This window comes from Triticum aestivum, chromosome 2B (genome assembly GCF_018294505.1).
Source record: "Triticum aestivum cultivar Chinese Spring chromosome 2B, IWGSC CS RefSeq v2.1, whole genome shotgun sequence".
NCBI lineage: Eukaryota > Viridiplantae > Streptophyta > Magnoliopsida > Poales > Poaceae > Triticum > Triticum aestivum.
Window position 1 is genome coordinate 753,572,646 of NC_057798.1, and position 21,670 is coordinate 753,594,315.

Genomic DNA, 21,670 nt, shown 5'->3' on the forward strand with positions numbered 1-21,670 from the left:
GCTAGGCGAGCGCCTCAGTGGAGAAAGCTAAAACTGACTGTCATGATAAGGCGAGAGACTGGTCGCTGTTCGAGAGGTCTTTTCGAGTCCCTAAAGACTTATGCCGCTTTGAGCGAAGAACCGGATAATGTCCGGCCAAGGCATGGATAGCGCCCCGAACTCGGTCTTCCGAATACTAGGGGCTTCACCGAAATTTAAAATTATAGAATTCTATGGCTAAGTGAGAGTGTTAAAGCATTATAAGTCCGATTGCCTTGTTTGTTGTGTTGAGCGCCTCCCTAGATGGACCCAAAAATGGGAACAAGAGTGCTCAAGTTTATCCCGAACACCCCAGCACTCGTGGCATGGGGGCTGAAGCCGACGACTTGCCATCTCTCAGATTTAATAAACGGCCGCACAGAAGGTAATATTTTAAATCAATAAGCGTTGCTTAGCGCATATGAACAAAGTTTTCAGCGCACAGGATAACACATTGCGAATTTACTCAATAATTACATCTCTGGGGCACTCATCCGCAATCTTGCGGGCACCCTTCAGGACAGTCTTATAGTACATCTGGGGCGTACGATACTCCTTGCCCGCTGGCGGCGCGTCAGTGATAAGCTTCTCCGCATCGAGCCTGCCCCAATGCACCTTTGCGCGGGCAAGGGCCCGACGGGCACCTTCAATACAGGCGGAGCGCTTGATCACTTGCACCCAGGGACAAGCATCCACCAGCCGCCGCACGAGGCCGAAGTAGCTCCCAGGCATGGCCTCTCCAGGCCACAGCCGGACTATGAGGCCCTACATGGCCTGCTCAGCTACCTTGTGGAGTTCGACCAGCTGCTTCAGCTGGTCGCTAGGGGGCACCGGATGTCCGGCCTCTGCGTACTGAGACCAGAAAACCTTCTCCGTTGAGCTCCCCTCCTCGGCTCGGTAGAATGTGGCGGCATCAGACACACTGCAAGGCAGATCTGCAAACGCCCCTGGAGAGCTCCGAATTCGGGTAAGTAACAGGTAATTTACATTAACATGCTTGCTTTGCATGAAAAATGCCTTACCCGCCGCTACTTTCTTCACCGCCTCAATCTCCTGGAGGGCCTTATGGGCCTCGGCCTTAGCGGCTTTGGCACTTTCAAGAGCCGAGGCAAGCTCAGACTCTCGAGTCTTCGAGTCACGCTCCAAACTCTCATGCTTTTCCATGAGAGCCTGGAGCTCTTGCCGCACCTCCGCCACCCGCGCCTCCTGCTTCTCTCGCTCCGTCCGTTCCACGGCCGCATTGCGTTCGGCCGCGGACACGGCCTCCTTCAGGGTTGCCACCTTGTTCGTGGCCCCTGCAGTACCCACGTTATCCTTGTTATTTCTATTGCAACCAAAATCCTTTTCTGTAAGGTATACATTTAAAAGTGGTGTTACTCACCTTCTTTATCCTCGAGCTGCTTCTTGGCAAAGTCGAGCTCTTGCTCGGACTGCTCGAGGTCCTGCTTCAAAGCACCGACCTCCGCAGTCAGTGCGGCAGAGGTCAGCAGCGCAGCCTGCAAACCCATATTGACATAATTTTTTAGCACTCCTGCGTTTATATTTTTTAGATCCTCAGTCCGATTTTTCTTTCCGAACACCGAACCGAGCATCAGGGGCTACTGTCTATGCGGTACTACATTACATATTTTAAAACTTCTTACCTCAAAGCCTGTTAGAAGGCTACTGCAGGCTTCGGTCAGCCCACTCTTGGCGAGCTGAACCTTCTGAATCACCACACTCATGATAGTGCGGTGTTCTTCCTCGATGGAAGCGCCTTTGAGCGCCTCCAACAAGTTGTCCGGCGCCTCCGGTTGGACGGAGGCCGCCGGCGTCACGGTCTTGCCCTTCTTGCAAAGGGGCCGCCTGCCGGACTCCGGAACCACTGCGGGTTCCGGCATGGAGTCCGGCGCAAAGTCCGGGAGGCTGCCTTGTGGCCCCTCTGGAGCCTCGTCCTGATGGGTCCCTTCCTGGGATCCCACCTCGGCGTCCTCAGCATCGCGAGGGGTGGAGGCAGTCGGGATGGAATCCACATTCGACGGAGCCAATGACCCGCTCGATGAAGCGGGGAGATCATCATCGGCCGGACTACAGGTAGTGTGCGGAATTAGAAGGACACTATGTGACACAAAAGAGAAATTATAAATCATTCAGGAATCCAAATACTTACGATCTTGCCGGAGGCCTGGCCCTTGAGGGCCACTCTTCATCGCCAACGTTTGCGTTGGCGGAGCTGTCCGGGGGAATAGTCCTTCCCCTCTTGGACCCTTCGGCCTCCCCCATTGGGGAAGCCTTCCTCTTCCTCTCTCCCTCTTCTGGGACAGAGTCCTCTTTCTCCTCCTCGTCTTCGGGGGAGGAGTCCGCCTCGGAGCCATCGGACGATGAGTCCGATATCACCTGGCGCCGGGAACTTCTCCGAGTTCCCGTGGCCTTCTTCTTGGCCTTCTTCTCCGGCACCACATAGAGTGCCGTTACTAGCAGCCCCGTTAAACGGGCGTCCGCTGGGTCTTCGGGAAGGGGAGCCAGACAGTCTACCTGTCCGGACGTCCTCTGCCAGTCCTGTCAAAGGCATTGGGAGTTTTAGATCCCACGTAGAGTTAAACTATGAAAGAAAATAAATGTCCCATAGAGGATAACAAATCTTACCTCGCCGGCCGGGCGCTTGGTGCTGAATCCGCGGTCTTCCGTCGCGGATGCGGGGGCTTCTCCGCCCTTGAGCAGCACTCTCCAGGCGGCTTCGTATGTTGTGTCGAAGAGCCCGCTCAAGGCCTGGTGCTGTGCCGGATCGAACTCCCACAAATTGAAGGCCCGTTGTTGGCAGGGGAGAATCCGGCGAATGAGCATGACCTGGATCACGTTGACAAGCTTGACCTTCTTGTTCACCAAGGTCTGGAGACAGGACTGGAGTCCGGTCAGCTCCTCCAAACTGCCCCATAGCAAGCCCTTCTTTTTCCAGGAGGTGAGCTGCATAGGGGCACCAGATCTGAACTCGGGGGCCGCTGCCCATTTAGGGTCCCGCGGCTCGGTGATATAGAACCACCCCGATTGCCACCCTTTGATGGTTTCCACAAAGGCACCCTCAAGCCAGAGGACGTTGGGCATCTTGCCCACCATGGCTCCTCCGCACTCCGCTTGGACGCCCTTCACTACCTTCGGCTTGACGTTGAAGGTCTTGAGCCACAAGCCAAAGTGGGGCTGGATGCAGAGAAATGCCTCACACACGACGATAAACGCCGAGATGTTGAGGATGAAGTTTGGCGCCAGATCGTGGAAGTCCAGGCCGTAGTAGAACATGAGCCCCCGGACGAAGGGATGAAGTGGGAAACCCAGTCCGCGGAGGAAGTGGGGAAGGAATACGACCCTCTCATGGGGCCTGGGGGTGGGGATGAGCTGCCCCTCGTCGGGCAGCCGGTGCGCGATGTCGCTGGAAAGGTATCCGGCGCCGCGCAGCTTTGCGATGTGCTCCTCCGTAACGGAGGAGGCCAACCACATGCCTCCCGCTCCGGACATGACTAGAGGAGGTTGAGACGAGATGTGCGGACTTGGGCGCTGGAGGTCGAGTGCGTGGAGATGGATAAGCAAAGGAGGAAGAAGGCGTAGGTAAAAGGGTGGATCCTTATCCCCTTATATATGGGCGGACGAAGACTATGCGTCCCCACCGGCCTGATAAAACTCGCTTATCTCCCAAGCGCCACCATCAATGGCGCGGTTGGGTTACCCATGTCCGTATTGATGGGAATCCCGGAATAAGGGGAACACGATCTCTGCTTCGACAAGACGTGCCAAGGAAACCGCTTCGCTAAATGCGCTGAGGTGGTATAATAAAAAATGATTCAAGTAAAGGCTTGGTAGTGGCGTGACGTCATGCCACTAAATACGTCAGCAGATTGAACTTGTGTACATATTATTCTCTCTACAGTGGAATGTGGAATTTATTTTGCAGAGCCGGACACTATCCTGGTGTTCACAATCTTCTATGAATTATTCGGACGAGGAACCCGCCTTGCAATGCCGGACAATATGCCTGCCGGGCTCATCGTCATTGAAGCCTAGTTCAGGGGCTACTGAGGGAGTCCTGGACTAGGGGGTGTCCGGATAGCCGGACTATCATCATCGGCCGGATTCCAAGACTATGAAGATACAAGATTGAAGACTTCGTCCCGTGTCCGGATGGGACTTTCCTTGGCGTGGAAGGCTAGCTTGGCGATACGGATATGTAGATCTCTTACCATTGTAATCGACTCTATGTAACCCTAGCCCTCTCCGGTGTCTATATAAACCGGAGGGTTTTAGTCTGTAGGACAACATAACTATTACAACAATCATACCATAGGCTAGCTTCTTGGGTTTAGCCTCCTTGATCTCGTGGTAGATCCACTCTTGTACTACCCATATCATCAATATCAATCAAGCAGGAGTAGGGTTTTACCTCCATCGAGAGGGCCCAAACCTGGGTAAAAACATCGTGTCCCTTGTCTCCTGTTACCATCCGCCTAGACGCACAGTTCGGGACCCCCTACCCGAGATCCGCCGGTTTTGACACCGACAGAGATCCTTACCATCTCCGACTGAGTACGCGTAGACGCCATGCGATGTACCGACTTGTGTAATATGTTTATATGTACATAGGTTGTGAGAAGTAGCCTGTTTGCGCATCATGTAGGATCTGGAGAAGTGCACTAGTTAAATAACATGTCAGGATTATGTACGCATATCCTGAGTGATGTAATGTATAATTATGCTTGCGCGTAAGATATGTAATAGTCCTTCTCCGCGCGCAATCGTGTTTTTTTTTCAAAAATATCCTGGAGTTTTAAAACTTTCTTGTCTTACGAGTTTTACAAAATATACCCCCAGAGTGAAAGATGTCTCGTCCTTGGACGCGCTCCATGCCAACTCAGCCAGAAGAAAATTATGGCACACTGCAAAACCACAATTTCACTCAGGGACAGACAAGTCAACAGGACAGTGAAATAGCTTTTACACAAGTGTGTCGTCTGTATGAACAGAGTCAGCAACAACACGAGGAAATGATGAGCCAATTCATCAATATGGGAAGTAACCGTCGTCAGTATCAACCGCAATCCAAATTATCTGAGTTACAGAAGACTCGTCCTCCAACATTTTCTCATACTGACAAGCCTCTTGAGGCCGACGACTGGCTTCGAGACATGGAGAGAAAATTAATTATTGCACAGTGTTTAGACCGGGAAAAAGTATTATATGCACCACATTATCTCAAGGGAGCAGCTGCATCGTGGTGGGAAAACTTCCTGCACATGCACTCCAACGAAGATGAAATCACCTGGGAAAATTTCAAAGAAGGTTTTCGTGGGGCACATATTCCTAAGAGCGTTATGAAAATCAAGAAGAAAGAATTTGATGAACTCAAGCAAAGGACCATGACAGTATCAGAATATAACAGCCAATTCACTTTGCTGTCTCGCTACGCTAATGAAGAGCGCATGACCGAGAGCAAGAAGATGGAAAAATTCTTGGAAGGACTAGCACCCGCTCTTAAATGCCAGCTAGTTGTGCATACCTTCCCAGATTTTAAGACACTGGTGGATAAGGCCATCACCCTGGAAAATGAGCGACATAGCCTGGAAGATTTCCGCAAACGCAAGAGGGACCAGACTACTTTGCTCGCAAACACAGAAGCAAGAAGGAATTTCAGAAGGGGGAATCACACAAAACCCCGACGGAAAATTCACGTCCAGTCAAGAATTTCCATGCAAGAGACAAGGAGTTCACCTATCGCCCAGGCGTTACCTGTTATGCTTGTGGAGAAGAAGGGCACTATGCCAAGCAGTGCCCCAAACCAAGGAACTCCACCCCGAAGCTCAATAATGATGGCAATAATTCTGCACCAAAGCGAAGCAATTTCAACCCCAATAACAACCACCGGAAGGGTCACCAGAACCACGTGACCCAAGAGGAAGCACAGAACACCCCAGATATCGTCCTCGGTACGTACCCCGTCAACACAATACCTGCCATGGTTTTGTTTGATTCCGGAGCTACTCACTCATTTATTTCGAAGAGTTTTGCTTTGCAAAATAATTTTTCGATGCTTCCCTTGGAAAAATCAATGATCATCAAGTCCCCTGGGATTAAGCAAGTGACCCAGAGTTACTGTCAAGGCGTGGGTATTGAATTTGAAGGATTGAAGTTTTACGCCAACCTTATTGTATTGGAAAGCAACGGGCTGGATGTCATCCTAGGGATGGACTGGTTAACCACCAACAAAGGTTTTATTGACTGCTTCAACCGTACCGTGATTCTCACACACCATCATGGGAAGAAAATAAAAGTTTCAGCCAAAGAGAGACAAATCCCTCGGCAACCGAGATTAAACAAGGTGGACGTTTCTGAGCTGAACAAGGTTCCAGTAGTATGTGAATTCCCGGACGTATTTCCAGAAGAACTACCAGGCATGCCACCAGACCGAGAGATAGGGTTCAGCATTGAGCTAGCACCCGGAACCGCTCCCATTTACAAGAAACCATACAGAATGGCACCATCCGAATTGGTGGAATTAAAGAAGCAAATAAAAGAATTATTGGAGAAAGGATACATTCGAGCCAGTTCCTCACCTTGGGGTTCTCCAATTTTATTTGCCAAGAAAAAGGATGGGACTCTGAGATTGTGTATTGATTATCGAGCTCTCAACATGGTCACGATCAAGAACAAATACCCAATGCCCTGAATAAATGATTTATTTGATCAGCTCGCATAGGCCAAAGTCTTCTCAAAAATTGACTTGAGATCAGGATACCACCAATTAAAAGTGCGAACAGAAGATATTCCCAAGACAACCTTCACTTCCAGATATGGACTGTCCGAGTTCACAGTAATGCCATTTGGACTAACCAACGCCCCCGCATATTTTGTTCACCTCATGAACAAAGTATTTATGAAGTATATGGACAAGTTTGTTGTGGTATTCATTGATGATATTCTGATATACTCCAAAACACCGGAAGATTACACCGAGCATCTCAGGATTGTACTCGGAGAACTCAGGAAACATCAACTGTACACCAAATTCAGCAAATGTGAATTTTGGCTAAGACAGGTGGGTTTTCTGGGCCATGTGCTAACCCAAGAAGGTATTGCAGTAGACCCAGAAAAAGTCAAGGCCGTACTTGGCTGGAAACCACCAGCTAATGTAATGGACGTACGGAGTTTCTTGGGAATGGCAGGCTATTATCGGAGATTTATTGAAGGATTCTCCACCATAGCAAAGCCAATGACACAGTTGCTCAAGAAAGGCAAGAAGTTTGAATGGACAGAAGCATGCGAGAATAGTTTCCAAGAGCTAAAAAGCAAATTAACAACGGCACCAGTATTAATTGTGCCAGATATACACAAGAATTTTGAGGTATATTGTGACGCATCCCGGAAAGGCCTTGGATGCGTATTGATGCAAGAAGGCAAGGTAGTTGCGTATGTCTCCAGACAACTCCGCAAACATGAGGAGAATTATCCCACCCATGACTTAGAATTGGCGGCAGTCATCCATGCACTCAAAGAATGGAGACACTTCCTACTTGGAAATCGTTCTGAGATATACACGGACCATAAGAGTCTTAGGTACATTTTCACACAGCCGGAACTAAATTTACGGCAACGACGCTGGTTAGAGTTGGTGAAGGATTATGATGTTGGAATCCACTATCATCCCGGAAAAGCAAATGTTGTGGCAGATGCACTTAGTCGGAATCCCAGCACGCGCGACAACAGTATACCTAAGTTGAGACCAGAATTTCAAAAGGAATTTGCCAGACTCAATTTAATAATGGTTACCGAAGGCAGTGTGTCGAATCTAGAAATACAGCCTACCCTGATGGAAAATATCAAGGAAGCCCAGCACGGACACCCCAGCATTGAGGGCATAAAAAGGAAGGTGAGTTTGGGAAAAGCCTCAGAATTCAACATAGATGAGCAGGGAATGTTATGGTACGGAGAGAGACTATGTGTACAAAATATCAAGGACCTCAAACAGCAGATATTGGCTGAAAGTCACACAGCTCCGTACTCAATCCATCCTGGAGGGACAAAAATGTACAAAGACCTTCAGGAAAAATTTTGGTGGCACGGTATGAAAAGAGATATAGCCGCGTTCATTGCATGCTGTGACTCTTGTCAACGTATCAAGGCCGAACACCAGAAACCAGCCGGGCTATTACAACCAAACAAGATACCCGAGTGGAAGTGGAACGAGATCGGAATGGACTTTATCATTGGACTACCACGGTCACGACACGGAAACAATGCCATATGGGTCATAACCGACAGATTAACCAAAGTGGCACATTTTATTCCGGTGAAGACAACTTACACCACTCAGAGACTGGCCAGACTTTATCTTGCCCGTATCGTCTGCCTACATGGAGTACCAAAGACTATCATCTCCAATAGAGGCATGCAGTTCGTCTCTAGATTCTGGGATCACCTACAACAGGCACTGGGAACCCAACTAGCATTCAGTACCTCATACCATCCCCAGACTGATGGGCAGACTGAACGCGTAAACCAAATCCTAGAAGACATGCTGAGAGCCTGTGTCCTCACCTACAGAACCAGTTGGGAAGAAAGTTTGCCATATGCAGAGTTCGCATACAACAATAGTTATCAAGCCAGCTTGCAAATGGCACCCTTTGAAGCTCTGTATGGAAGAAGATGACGTACCCCGCTAAATTGGTCAGAGCCCGGAGACAGCCATATCTTCGGCCCAGATATGCTCAAGGAGGCCAAGGAGAAAGTTAAAACCATTAGAGATCAACTCAAAACAGCTCAAAGTCGGCAGAAGAGTTATTACGATCGAAAGCATCGGGAAATCAGTTTTTAACCCGGAGAATTTGTATACCTAAGAGTTTCTCCTATGAAGGGTCTGCAGCGATTCAGGATTAAGGGAAAGCTAGCACCAAGATTCATCGGACCATTTCATATAGTGGCCCGAAGAGGCACGGTAGCCTACCAGCTAGACCTACCCGGAGATTTATCCGGTATCCACAACGTGTTCCACATCTCGCAATTGAGAAAATACGTGAGCAACCCAGAGAAGCAAGTATCACATGAGAATATTGATGTGCAACCAGACCTCACCTACCGGGAGCACCCCATAAAAATATTAGAAGAGTCTGAGAGGAGGACCCGACAGAAAACCATCAAGTTTTTCAGGGTTCAGTGGAGCAATCACGCCGAGAATGAAGCAACTTGGGAGAGCGAGGATTTTCTTAGGACAGAGCACCCACACCTGTTTAAGGATCAGCTGAAATCTCGGGGACGAGATTTTTCCTAAGGGGGTAGGTGCTGTGACACTCCAAAAATTTTGTGATTTTGTTTTCAGAAAGAGCCTTGCTGGGTTTGAAGAAGGTCATTTAAACCCTTCTTAAAAACCCTCTTCTGAGTTTGTCCCCTCAAAAATCTTTTCTTGGATTTAGTTTCTTTTAAAAAGAAAACCTTTTGCTTTTGGGTTTTCATTTGATTTTTAGTCCATTCTTGTTTACCATGTCTCTTATGGTAAAACTCCCCCAAAAACCTCTCCTCCCACTTGGGTAAAACCCAAACATTCTGTCCAAACTAATAAAATCCATTTTTGGATTTTATTCCAATTATTTCTTTTCCCAAAACAATTCTGTCCTTTCTTGTGAACCTAGGCGATTTGCAAAGCAAGTACCCTAATGCCTTTGATCCTTGATCCCAAACCAACTCCCCTGGATAGTCCTTAGTACCCACAACCTAGAACCATCTTGATCCACTCTTCTTCTTTTCAAATATTTCAAATTTCACTCTGTGCAAGTTTGGACCAGATTTGCCGAATTTGGTGAAATTCATATCTCCATTCCTCCAAAAATTCCACCAAAATTCAGGCAACCTCTAGCTGCAATGAGAGACCTCTCCACCAAAAACCAGCTCAAGGAAAAATCCCTACATGCCTAAATCATTCTGTCGAACACCTTGCATGCACTATTACTGTTCAATCTTCAGTTAAATTCAGATTGCAGTGTCGTTTTTCTGTCAGAATTCAGTCACAAGTCCACAGTGCCCTTGGCACGTTGCTCGCGGCTTATCCTTCTTGCCCGGAGCTTCACACGTGTGGTTGGCGCGTTCCTGGCATCGGTGGCACCCTGGCCCGCCTGCGCCGGCGTGTCTTGCGGTGGCAGAACCACCGTAGCGGCCAACAGGGGGCAAAACTGCGGCATAACGCCGTTCGGCGCCACCCAAGTGTCCTGGTAGCTCCGCGTGGCCATCCTCTTGCCAGCGCACGCATGCGGCACCGTCGCCGTGGCCTGGCATGCGCAGAGCGCGTTCTCTGCCGCCGACGGGCCGTGCGGCCATTCCGTCGAGGACAGGCCGTAACCTCGCCCACCCTGCTGAGTTGGACACTGGATCAGCACCAGCACTCCGTCTAGTCGATGCTCAAGCTCCTAAGCCGACCGTACTGCCACAGCGCCGCCGTAATCACCCCTCGGACTTATCCGTTCACGGCAACCGCCTCGGGCCGGCTATAAATAGCACCCCCCCGAGCTTGCTCTTGCCCCCGCACAACTCCACCACCTCACTAGACCCCGCCTAGCCACTGGGAGAGCCTCGAGGAGCCCTTCTTCTTCGACTCCGGCCACCTCCGTCTGCCTCGGGCTACGGCAACATTCTCCTTGGTGAGAACCCCTCCGCCACCCTACTCTTGCCCATAGCCCCGTACCACCTCAAGTAGGCTAACCCCCACTTCAATTTGAACACCGCAGCTCCCTCCGGCGAGATCCACGACTGCCCGAACCGCCGTCCGCCGGAGCAAGGGCCGCCGTCGACACAGTGCTCGCCGGCGACCACCACCACCACCCACAGACGCGGAAAGGTGCACTGATCACGAAGGTAAACCCCGATCACCCTGCCTCGCCGTGGATCGCCGCCGGCGACCACCGCACCTCTCGGGCACCGTTGCGCTCTGTTTCCCCGTTTGAAATTTCAAACCTGACAGGTGGAGCCCACCTGTCAGCCTCTCAGCCATTTCTTTTAAACGAACCATTTTCTGGACTTTTCCGCAGAGCCCCCTGGAAACTTTCTGTTTCATTACAGATGGGTCCTTGGACCAAAACTCTTATAACTTTTAAGAAAACGGTTTTGGATTGATTCCTTTTCTGTTACCTTTAATTTTCTGTCTAGTTTTTTGTCATGTTTATTTGAAAAATATTTGGAACACTTTTCTGTACACTCACGGTATTTACGTTACGTATGTATTTTTCCTTATACCGTAGATTCCGGAGGAAGCAGCGGAGCAGCAAACTTCACACAGTTAAACTCCGACTACTCCGAACCAGGCAAGCATGTTTGAACTCTTGATATGATCAGTGGTTGTTGCATGTTTTCATTTTAGTATAGTCATGGCATGTTTATGAACATTTTCTTGAATATTATATTTCATGCACATAAGTGGAAAGCAAGTTTCGGAAAGCATTATGTTGTTGGATACATATTTGCATGGCCATGTGATGGCATGAGGATGGGTAAGATGGCAATGTTGTGACATGCCAGTCTTATGCCAGATTATTTGACTTCTGTGTCATCATGAAACAAATCACATTCCCATTCATTCCTTCCGGTACTATCACATGTTTTCCGAAAGGAATGTGGCTTAGTAAGTTGCAAATCGTTTTCCTGGTACACACCAAATGGAGAGGCCGGGATGAGGGTTCCATGGCCTTGGATTAAAGCCCGTCATCCGGTCAGGGGGCATGGGTGTTTCCGGTTGGGACCGAGAGGGGGGACCCCTTAGAGCGCGCGTATAGAAATTTGATCCCATGCTATTCGAGGTTGTGACCTCCCCATCTCAAAGTTCTTCTTGGACGTTGTCCAGGGTGATTCCTGGCATCGTGAGGTGAAATGGGTGTGTACTAGTTAAATGTGTTTCTACTGAAATACCATAAACAGAGCTAGTCCATTTGGGACTATGGAAATCCATTAGCTGTGGTTAGTCAATACCAACTCTACTGAGTTACCAATCTTTCAATTATCTTGTACTTTGTTCAAGTACTATATCCATCTTATCTAGTCAGGTATCAGCCTCAGTGACAAAACTCCGGAGAAATACATGTGTGATAAATCTGGTTAAAAGATTATTCTTGTGGATAGACTAATCTTGTTATTTACTCTGTTACAAGCCCTGTCTGTGATGTCGCTCAGACGTCCGACGGTGGCTTACTTGTATTTACAATTAGTGTAAGCCCTGTCTGTGATGTCGCTCAAACGTCCGACTGTGGCATTTCTTTTAAATCCCTGTCTGTGATGTCGCTCAAACGTCCGGCTGTGGCATTTCTTTTAAAGCCCTTTATGTGATGTCGCTCAGACGTCCGACTGTGGCATTTTTTTTAAAGCCATGTCTGTGATGTCGCTCAGACGTCCGACTATGGCATTTCTTTTAAAGCCCTGTCTGTGATGTCTCTCAGATGTCCGACTGTGGCATTTCTTTTAAAGCCCTTTATGTGATGTCGCTCAGACGTCCGACTGTGGCATTTCTTTTAAAGCCCTGTCTGTGATGTTGCTCAGACGTCCGACTGTGGCATTTCTTTTAAAGACCTTTATGTGATGTCGCTCAGACGTTCGACTATGTCATTTCTTTAAAGACTTTTATGTGATGTTGCTCAGACGTCCGACTGTGGCATTTCTTTTAAAGCCCTGTCTGTGATGTCGCTCAGACGTCCGACTGTAGCATTTCTTTTAAAGCCCTTTATGTGATGTCGCTCAGACGTCCGACTGTGGCATTTCTTTTAAAAGCCCTTTATGTGGCGTCGCTTAGACGCCCGACTGCGGCATGAGTTTTATTTGTTTACCTTTCGAGGCGTCGCTCCAGACACCCGATCGGTTTTCATTCATTTATTTACTTATCTAGTCGTGCATAATTATTGTTGCATGAGCATCATTTCAATTCGTGACGCATTCATGCATTCATTGATTATATATTTTGTCTGAACTGTCTTGCGAGTACTTTCAAAGTACTCAGCTGGCTTGTTGATTTGGCCAGATGATGATGGAGGCGATCTCATGGATGAAGAGTTTGATAGCGAGTCCGACGCCTAGAGGAGTCCCAGTCAGTCCCGTGGGATCCTGTTTGGTCATTGTATAATCCTTTTCCGCAACCCCAGAAATAAATTCATCGAGCCTCACCTCGACGCTCGATGAGTTGCCAGTTAGGAGTCAAGTTATCCACCACTTTTTACCTCAAGCTAGTAGCATGCCACCACATCCCTGTGTCATAACCGCCCTTATGTAAGATATTGGCGAGTTTGTAATAAGATTTGTTGAGTAGCCTCAGCTCAACCCTATAATATATTTAATGCTACTGGCCCTCTGTTCATCAAGTTTTTGTCTACCAGTGAGGATGACTTTCCTATACTGGAATTTAAAGATTGATTTTCTCAATAATTATTTTATTGAAAAACCGGTCGTGACACCAAGGCCGGGCATTGACCCAGAAAAGTGTGTCCGGCCAGAGTAATCAAGCGTGTTGGAAAACATGGTGCACCCCTGTAGGGAAGATTATCTATTAATAGTTGTGTCCACGGTAACGGACGTTCAGACTTATATCCTAGTCTTATACAACTACAAATGGATACTTGAGATATGCGGCTCCGGGATTGCTTTCTCGCAGTGAGTCGAGGAAGGATCTCTGGGCATTAATGTTACAACATGCTTGTTAATTATAAACCGCTATTCTTTACTCTTCTACATGCTGCAAGATGGTTGGAGCTTCTTGAAGATGCTAGTCTTTGATAGGCTAGGCCTTCCCCCTTTATTCTGGCATTCTGCAGTTCAGTCCACAGATACAACCCTTTCATTTGATACCTATGCATACATAGTATAGATCTGATGCTTGCGAGTACTTTGGATGAGTACTCATGGTTGCTTTGCTACCCCTTTCCCCCCTTCTTTCTTCTTTGCGGTTGATGCAATCAGATGGTGGACCCTTGGAGTCAGATGCCACCACCGATGGATGCTGCTACGTGAAGACCGCCGATGACCCGGGCAGGAGGCCTTGCCTCTTCGATCATGTTGCTTTTGTGCTAGCCTTCTTAAGGCATCCTTGTTTAACTTATGTCTGTACTCAGATATTGTTGCTTCCGTTGACTCTTGTGTATCGAGCTATGTATTCGAGCTCTCGATGCCCCTGGCTTGTAATATAAAGCTTGTTATTTTATTTGTGTCTAGAGTTGTGTTGTGATATCTTCTCATGAGTCCTGATCCTGATCATACATGTTTGCATGTATGATTAGTGTACAGTCGAATTGGGGGCGTCACAAGTAACTTCGTGATAGTGACTAGAGAACTCTGTCAATCACTATCTTATTTGGAAGATTAACTCCCACTTGATTCAAGCAATTGTAGAACTCATACAATCTGAGCACATGCTCACTGGTTGAGCTTTTCTCCTCCATAATGTAGGCAAAGTACTTGTCAGAGGTCTCATACCTCGCGACTCGGGCATGAGTCTGAAATACCAATTTCAGCTGTTGGAACATCTTATATGCTTCGTGGTGTTCAAAACGTTTTTTGTAGTCCTGGTTCTAAGCCGTAAAGCATGATGCACTAAACTATCAAGTAGTCATCATACCGAGCTTGCCAAACGTTCATAACGCCTGCATCTGCTCCTGCAATAGGTTCGTCACCTAGCGGTGCATCAAGGGCATAATTCTTCTGTCCAACAATGAGGATAATCCCTAGATCATGGACCTAGTCCGCATCATTGCTACTATCATCTTTAAACTTATTTTTCTCTAGGAACATATCAAAAATAAATGGGGAGCTACATCGCAAGTTATTGATCTACAACATAGATATGCGAATACTATCAGGACTAAGTTCATGATAAGTTCAATTAATCATATTACTTAAGAACTCCCACTTAGATAGACATCCCTCAAGTCATCTAAATGATACATGATGCAAATCAACTAAACCATGTCCGATCATCACGTGAGATGGAGTAGTCATCAATGGTGAAAATCTCTATGTTGATCATATCTACTATATATATGATTCACGTTCGACCTTTTGGTCTTCAGTGTTCCGAGGCCATGTCTGTACATGCTAGGCTCGTCAAGTTTAACCTGAGTATTCTGCATGTGCAAAACTGTCTTGCACCCGTTTGTAACAGCCTGATTTTTGGCCCTTTCTTTTTCTTTTGATTTTTCGAGGTTTTTGCTTGAGTTTTCTGTTTCCGTGGCTTTGTGGTCTGGAAACTGAAGAAGATGAGCTCTTCTTTGCTTCCAGAGTGGCTTGTCATTCCCCTATACTTCCCTAGACCTTGCCATTTCCATCTTGGACCAACCCCAATATTATTTTTCTAGGAAATATTCCTTTTTCTGTTAAAGGAATAGTCCTTTTCACCCTAGGTTGTGAAGAAACTTATATCTCCGTCACTCCCAAAATTCCCAAATAATTCTCATAACTTTTTTTGGTCATATCTTCCTCAAATATGGCAAAATATTTCATTTTCCATGTTTAGCATCATGCTCAAATAATTCATTTCCTATTCTGCCCTAAATGGCACATTGTGAAGCAAGTGTTATTTTCCTTTTCCCAATTGACCTCAAACTCCTTGGACACTTTTTTTGTCCATATCATTGCCACATGCCAAAATACAACCTCATTTGCCTAGTAGTCATTTAATTGTGATTTTCCAAAGTTTCTGTCCAGAAAGAAACTTTATGAAGGAGGTACAAGCTATGCATATCAAAATGAGTTGCCAATTTGCATGGTCCTTCATATCATCAAATCATAGCCCTCCACGAAATTTGAGATCGTGTAACGCCTCCATGGGAGCACAGCTTCAAATCTTTGATTCTGTCCAAAATTTCAGTTTGTGAAGCAAGTATATTTTATCTTGCTCCATTGTGTCTGTAAATTTTTCTAGGCTTTCTATTATCCATATAACCTACCTCCACCCAATTTGGGAATATTTTATCTAGCCAATTTCCCTCTAGAATCTTTGCAAATTTCTGGTCAGTGGGGATGTTTGTGAAGGAAGTACCATTTTGGTTTATCCAAATGGTGTGAAACCTTTTTCAGAATATTCACATGATCAAATAACTCTGCCTTGCCCAAGTTGAGATCAAGTTGACACTCCTAGTGAGTGCTTCACTGCTTCTTCCTCATTTCCAAATCTGGCCAGTATGGCAATTTCTAGAGCAAGTGCTATCTGAACTCCTTCTCTTGATCTGAAACCTTGCCATCCTAATAACCTTAGAGCGTGATCAATCCCTACCAAATATCAGCTTCTGCCTCTGTCTGTGTTTGTCTGCCCGCAGCACAAACACCTTCCTATTCATGTCTCCTGGATCCTTCTGCCAATCACTTCTTTGCCCCTAGACCTACTTGTTGCTTTGTTTAGACTTAGCCCACTAAGGTAAATGCATTAGACATGGACTGTTCGGCCATAACACGCCGTATGCACCAGCTCACACGGTGACCACCGCCCTGGCATGCATTAAACACGCTCTGGCTCCATCTCGGCGTTGTGCCCGTCCGTTCTCTCCTCGTCTCGACCTGCAGCCATGTCCCGTAGCCATGTCCCATAGCCTCCCCGTGATCAACTGCTTCGCCCTGAGCCTTGTCCCCCTTCGTCTTCTTCTCCAGTGAGCCGTCCCCCTCGCCGCACTGTGCGCACGCTGTAGCCGACCGTGGTCTTCTCCTCTGTTGGCTTCTTCTTCATTTGTCCTCGAGCTCCGCTCGTCTCCGTGACCTCTCGCGCTCATCCGTTCCCAACCCGTCGTCTTCCCCGAGCTCATGTGCGAGCACACGCGTCCGTGGCGCCGTCCACGCGTCTGCGGCGATGCCAGCTCGGCCATGACCTCGCCCGGCTATTTAAGCCCTCCACCGAGCCATTCTAGCACACCAGCAACCCTCCCGCACTCTTTTAGGCCCTCCCCACCACTAGCCCGAGCTCGAGCGGCTCTCCTCATGGCCATTGCTCACCACGGCCACCGCTTCCTCCCTCCTAAATTGGCTCGAAGCCGAGCCTCATCCCCCAATCCACCACCTCCAGACGCTTCCTACTCCACCAAGAAGCCGCCCCGATACCCCTCCTCCTTCCCTGGTGGCTCTGGTCCTCGAGTTCGCCGGAGCCCATAGACCCCTTCCGCCGGCGCCCGCGTTGCCATCTCCCTGAACCACCCCGTCGTCCGTGGATGAGCCCTGGAGATGTGCCGGAGCCCGCTAAGCTCACCCATATGCGGAGCCTCGGAGATGCCCCGTAGCTCCGGCAGGCCTCGTCGGGGCTGGCTCAGCTGCGGCCAGGCGCGAGCGAGAGGAGGGAGATGACGGCACCGACGCTAGCTCACCAGTGGGCCCTGCGACCCCACCGTCAGCCACATGCGGAGCCGGCCCCGCGTTGACCCCGACCATGCTGACGTGGATAAGTGGACGCGCGTTTAGAGGGAATATGTTTTCACCGAACGAAAGCGTACTTCGGCTCTGCTTCGACCAAGAATACATTTTCCCTGCTGGAAAGCGTATTTCACGGAAAGGTGCTTTCAGTTGTTGCCTCCAGGGACTTGTGTGTTGAAGTTTTATTCACAGATTGGTCCTTGGTGTTCAACACCTCATATCTCCACAACCGTAACTCCGATTTAGGTGATTCCAAAGGCCACCTCTTTGGCTCGTCGAGCCCGAACTTTTGGTACCATTTTCACTATGTTTTAACATTATGAAAATGATCATTTTGCCCTTGCCCCTAATCAGCCCTTCGATAGCGAACCCTTTCTGGCGATTCTTTCCACAGTCGTTCCGCACTTCTCCCCGGAGCTTTCTTCATCCCCAGGCAAGCCACAGCCACCATTTGCATGATAGCCATGCAGAAGCATTGGGTTTCAACTTGAATCTTTAATAACTGTTTGATTGTTTTGCTACTGCTGTCGTGATTTTGGTTATGCTTATGGATCGATGTTTACCGTCATGTTTTCTTGCACTCTGTTTTGTTATTCATGCTAGTATTATATTGGCCATGCTTGGTAATAGTACATGTTGGTGATGGTCTTCGGTGCATGACTACCGTCTGTTCTGAGTACCGCCGTTATGCATGTTTCTTTGCATCCAGTTGATTAAATACTTGCATGGTAGTTTTATCGTTATGTTATTGCATGGTAGTTATTTTGATGCTAGTATAATGTCATGCTATGAGTAGTGTTCTAGTTGTGATCTTTATGCTCGTCAGTATGCCATGCTCATCTAGATAGATGATTAAATGTTGTTGTTATGCTCGTTGATTATGATGCACCTCCATGCTTACGTTTGATATCATGTTCATGCATTGTAGTTGCATCATGTTATTTTATCATGGCTCGGCATATTGCATTCAAGTTAGCCAGATTAAATTGAACTTGAACAACTGTTGGTTGAGTCATGGTGCCACCATATCGATCAGACCAGTGCAACCATGTTTGCCTTACGGGAAGGCCCTAACTGGGTCTATTGTCATGCCTCTCACCGGTGCCTCCCGCGAGGGAAGGTTATGCGCCGGCGCTACCCTGATCAGGTAGGACGGCATAAGCCTTGTGTGCCCATTGTTGAGTATGGATCCTTGTCCCCGTTTGGGACCGTTTTGCCACGACGGTGGCCATTGGTGCCTTTGGTAGCCACGGGGCCACCCAGGACTTAGCCCAAGGGGAGTTGGTCGGAGTGGCCGGGAGAGTGTCATGACAGTAGGACAGTTTTTTCGGAACGCTTTGGTCCACCTGAATGGGAGTGCGAGGCCAGGGTTCCGTGGTGTGGGTACAGTGTGCTAACATCTGCAGAGTGTGTGTGTTAAATCTATCGATAGCCGCGCCCGCTAATATGGGCCCAGTTCATGTCAGTCACACTATGGGTCAACAGTAATAATAATGTGCTTAATAACAACCCCGATTTGATGATGAAAGAAGTTGGTTGATATTTATGTGATCGTAAGAGGATCACTGTGGTATGGTGAATACCCACTCGTTGGATATTTGTGGTGGTATGCAAGAGTCAAGGGTAAAAGTAAGCTCCTTGTGGTCATAAATGATTACTACGGTATTGTTAATACCAAGCTTGATTGGATCCTGAGATGATCGTGTGATGTCCGCGATGGTAAGTTTGTACAGGTGATGGTTACGAGGTAACCCGAGCATAGTAAGTTGGTGCATGAAAGTTTCATCATGTTGCATGCTATTCTCATCATGTTCATATGTTTATGCCATGCTCGTATTGTTCTAGCTGTATCATGTTGTTCATGCAATGTTCTTCTGATAGGATCGTGTTCCTCATTGCTTAATAATCTGTAATTTCCATGCTATTGTTTGTCTTGATTGCTTTGGTTGCTGTGAGCTTGCAAGTACATTCAATGTACTGACCTGGCGTGTCATGCCAGTTTGCAGGTCATGCCAGATTTGATTGCTTGTTTGCCGTGGATTCCTTGTTTGCGAGCTAGGATAAGCGTTCCAGCCAGAGTCCCTGCGGAGTGCAGTTCATCACTGTCGTCGTTGTTCCACTGCCAGTAGTCATTCCGCTGCGTCGAGTTGTTCTGGTGCTTGCCTGGAGCAATCGTGGCACACATGGTTTCGCCGTGCCGATGTAACCCACTTGTACCCATATAGATTGCAATAAAGAGCTAGTTTGTTCTATGCTAAGCAGTGTCGTATTCCAAAAGACTTCTCCTCAATCTCTGGGCTGGAATACGGGGCATTCCGGTTTCTGTGAGCCGGGGTGCCACAGGCTTGTTATCAGAGCAGGTCTGGCTGTAGGACGCCCTAGCCCACGCGAACGTTAGAATGCGGTAGTATAGAGCCCAGTTGGTTTGTTGCACTTGGTTGCTGCATTTGTTTGTTGCATAGCATGCATATAGATTATTATCTTGTCGCTAACAGTTTATCTTGCGTGTGTAGGTGGTATCAGTTTCGATCCACTACCTGCACCCTCTTTCTTTGCATGCCCGCCCTTTGGTGTTCGGTGTCATCTCTGTCCCAGCAGAGTGATGCCCTGGTACCAAGTGTTCCAGACACCATTTGTAGGAGTTATGCTCAGGTATTGCATCGATATCTTTTCCTCCACCCAAATTGTTTTGGTGATAGCTATGCTTCTATCCCGAATCGTGCCTTCCATCTCGCCATTCTGCAACCCTTGCTGATCATTGTTATTAGAAAGAGGGCAATGCCAGCCGGCCTTGTTTTTCCTCCCCTAGTTTGCCCTGCCATCTTATTCTTTGGACGTGTACGATTCCCATTCGTACGCTTGATAATGAGGTAGTCGTGACCTCCCTGTATTGCTACTTGATCACCAAGTCGGTCCTCGCCTCCGTATCCATCCAGATCTAGCCAGTGTTCAGCCAGCGCTTGGTGTAGCCTTGGTTACGCCAACTCTTTCCACACATGGATTTCACTTTCGTGCACACCGTCACAGCATATTAGACTGTAATACCGGAGTTTCCGCGAGATTTGTGTGCTTAGGTGAGCATGCATATTATTCTGTGAGTAGTAGTAATATGCGTTGATTGCTTTATTATTATGTGTGTGCTTGTGTGCTTTTGGTTTTTGTCGTTTCTTTTGTTTCTTTCTTCGGGCCTTCGGTGTTACAAATTTCTCCCCTTATTAAAGTTGCTCGTCAACCGACACCGGCCCTAAAGAATCAGCAAGGAGTTCAAATGTTTGGAAGCTCAGCTAAACAGAATGGAATTATCAGCAGACTGCAGTGAATTTTGAATATCTCATCTGAATGCGGAAGAAATCCTGGATGGACTGTCAGTATCAAGTTTGCATCAGTATGGAATTCTCCGCCGACTGCATTGGGATCTGGGAATATCTGATCGTGATACGGATAATCAAGTTTGCCTCAGTGTGCACTCTTCAGGACAGAAATGGTCAGATCAGGAAGAAGATAAGCTATGTGCAAGACCAACATTGCAGTTTCAGTTAGAGAAAGCAAGGATGTGCCACATACTCGGAAAGGAGGATGGTCTAGCAATTTCTGTTTCAGCACGAAGCCCAGTCTTCCTCGGCAAGATACTCTTGATGGTTTTCAGCATAATCCATCCAATCGTCCTCAATATGACACTGGTGTAGGATAGTACAATGTGAATTGACAGCAGATGGCAGAATCAGATCCGCAACAGTTGGTCAGAAGCAAGAATTAGTCAAAACACAAGTCCTCGGGAATCAGATTCTCAGATATATGTGAAGCACCCCAGTGTGACAAAGAATTATGAGGATTGACGATAACACTGAGCTCTGTACAAGTACCGATGAACCTGGAAGATGATCTTGATGAGCCCTTGTCTCCATTTCTTCAGTGTCAGCCCCACGCCTGTGATCTGAGCTGTTTTTAGCTATCCGGGGTGGATGTCGATTTTTATTTCTCTCTTCAACAACTATCACGAGTTCTGAGCTGCTTTCCGGCCGTCTCGTACAGCTGCTGTGTTTCTTTTTGTGGCAGTGACCCTATAGCTGCTTTTCGGCTATCTTAGGGAGCTGCCACTTTCTTCTTATCGACCCGGTCTCATGCTCTGAGATGCTTTTCGGCCGTCCTGAGCCGTGGTTGAGTTATCTCAGTAATGTCCTAGATCTGAGTTGTAAAGACTGTTCTGGTGGCTACTGATTTATTTGCCGATTTATTGCAAGGGTTCGGATGATCATTTTCCTACGGTCAGAACTTGAGAGGTGTT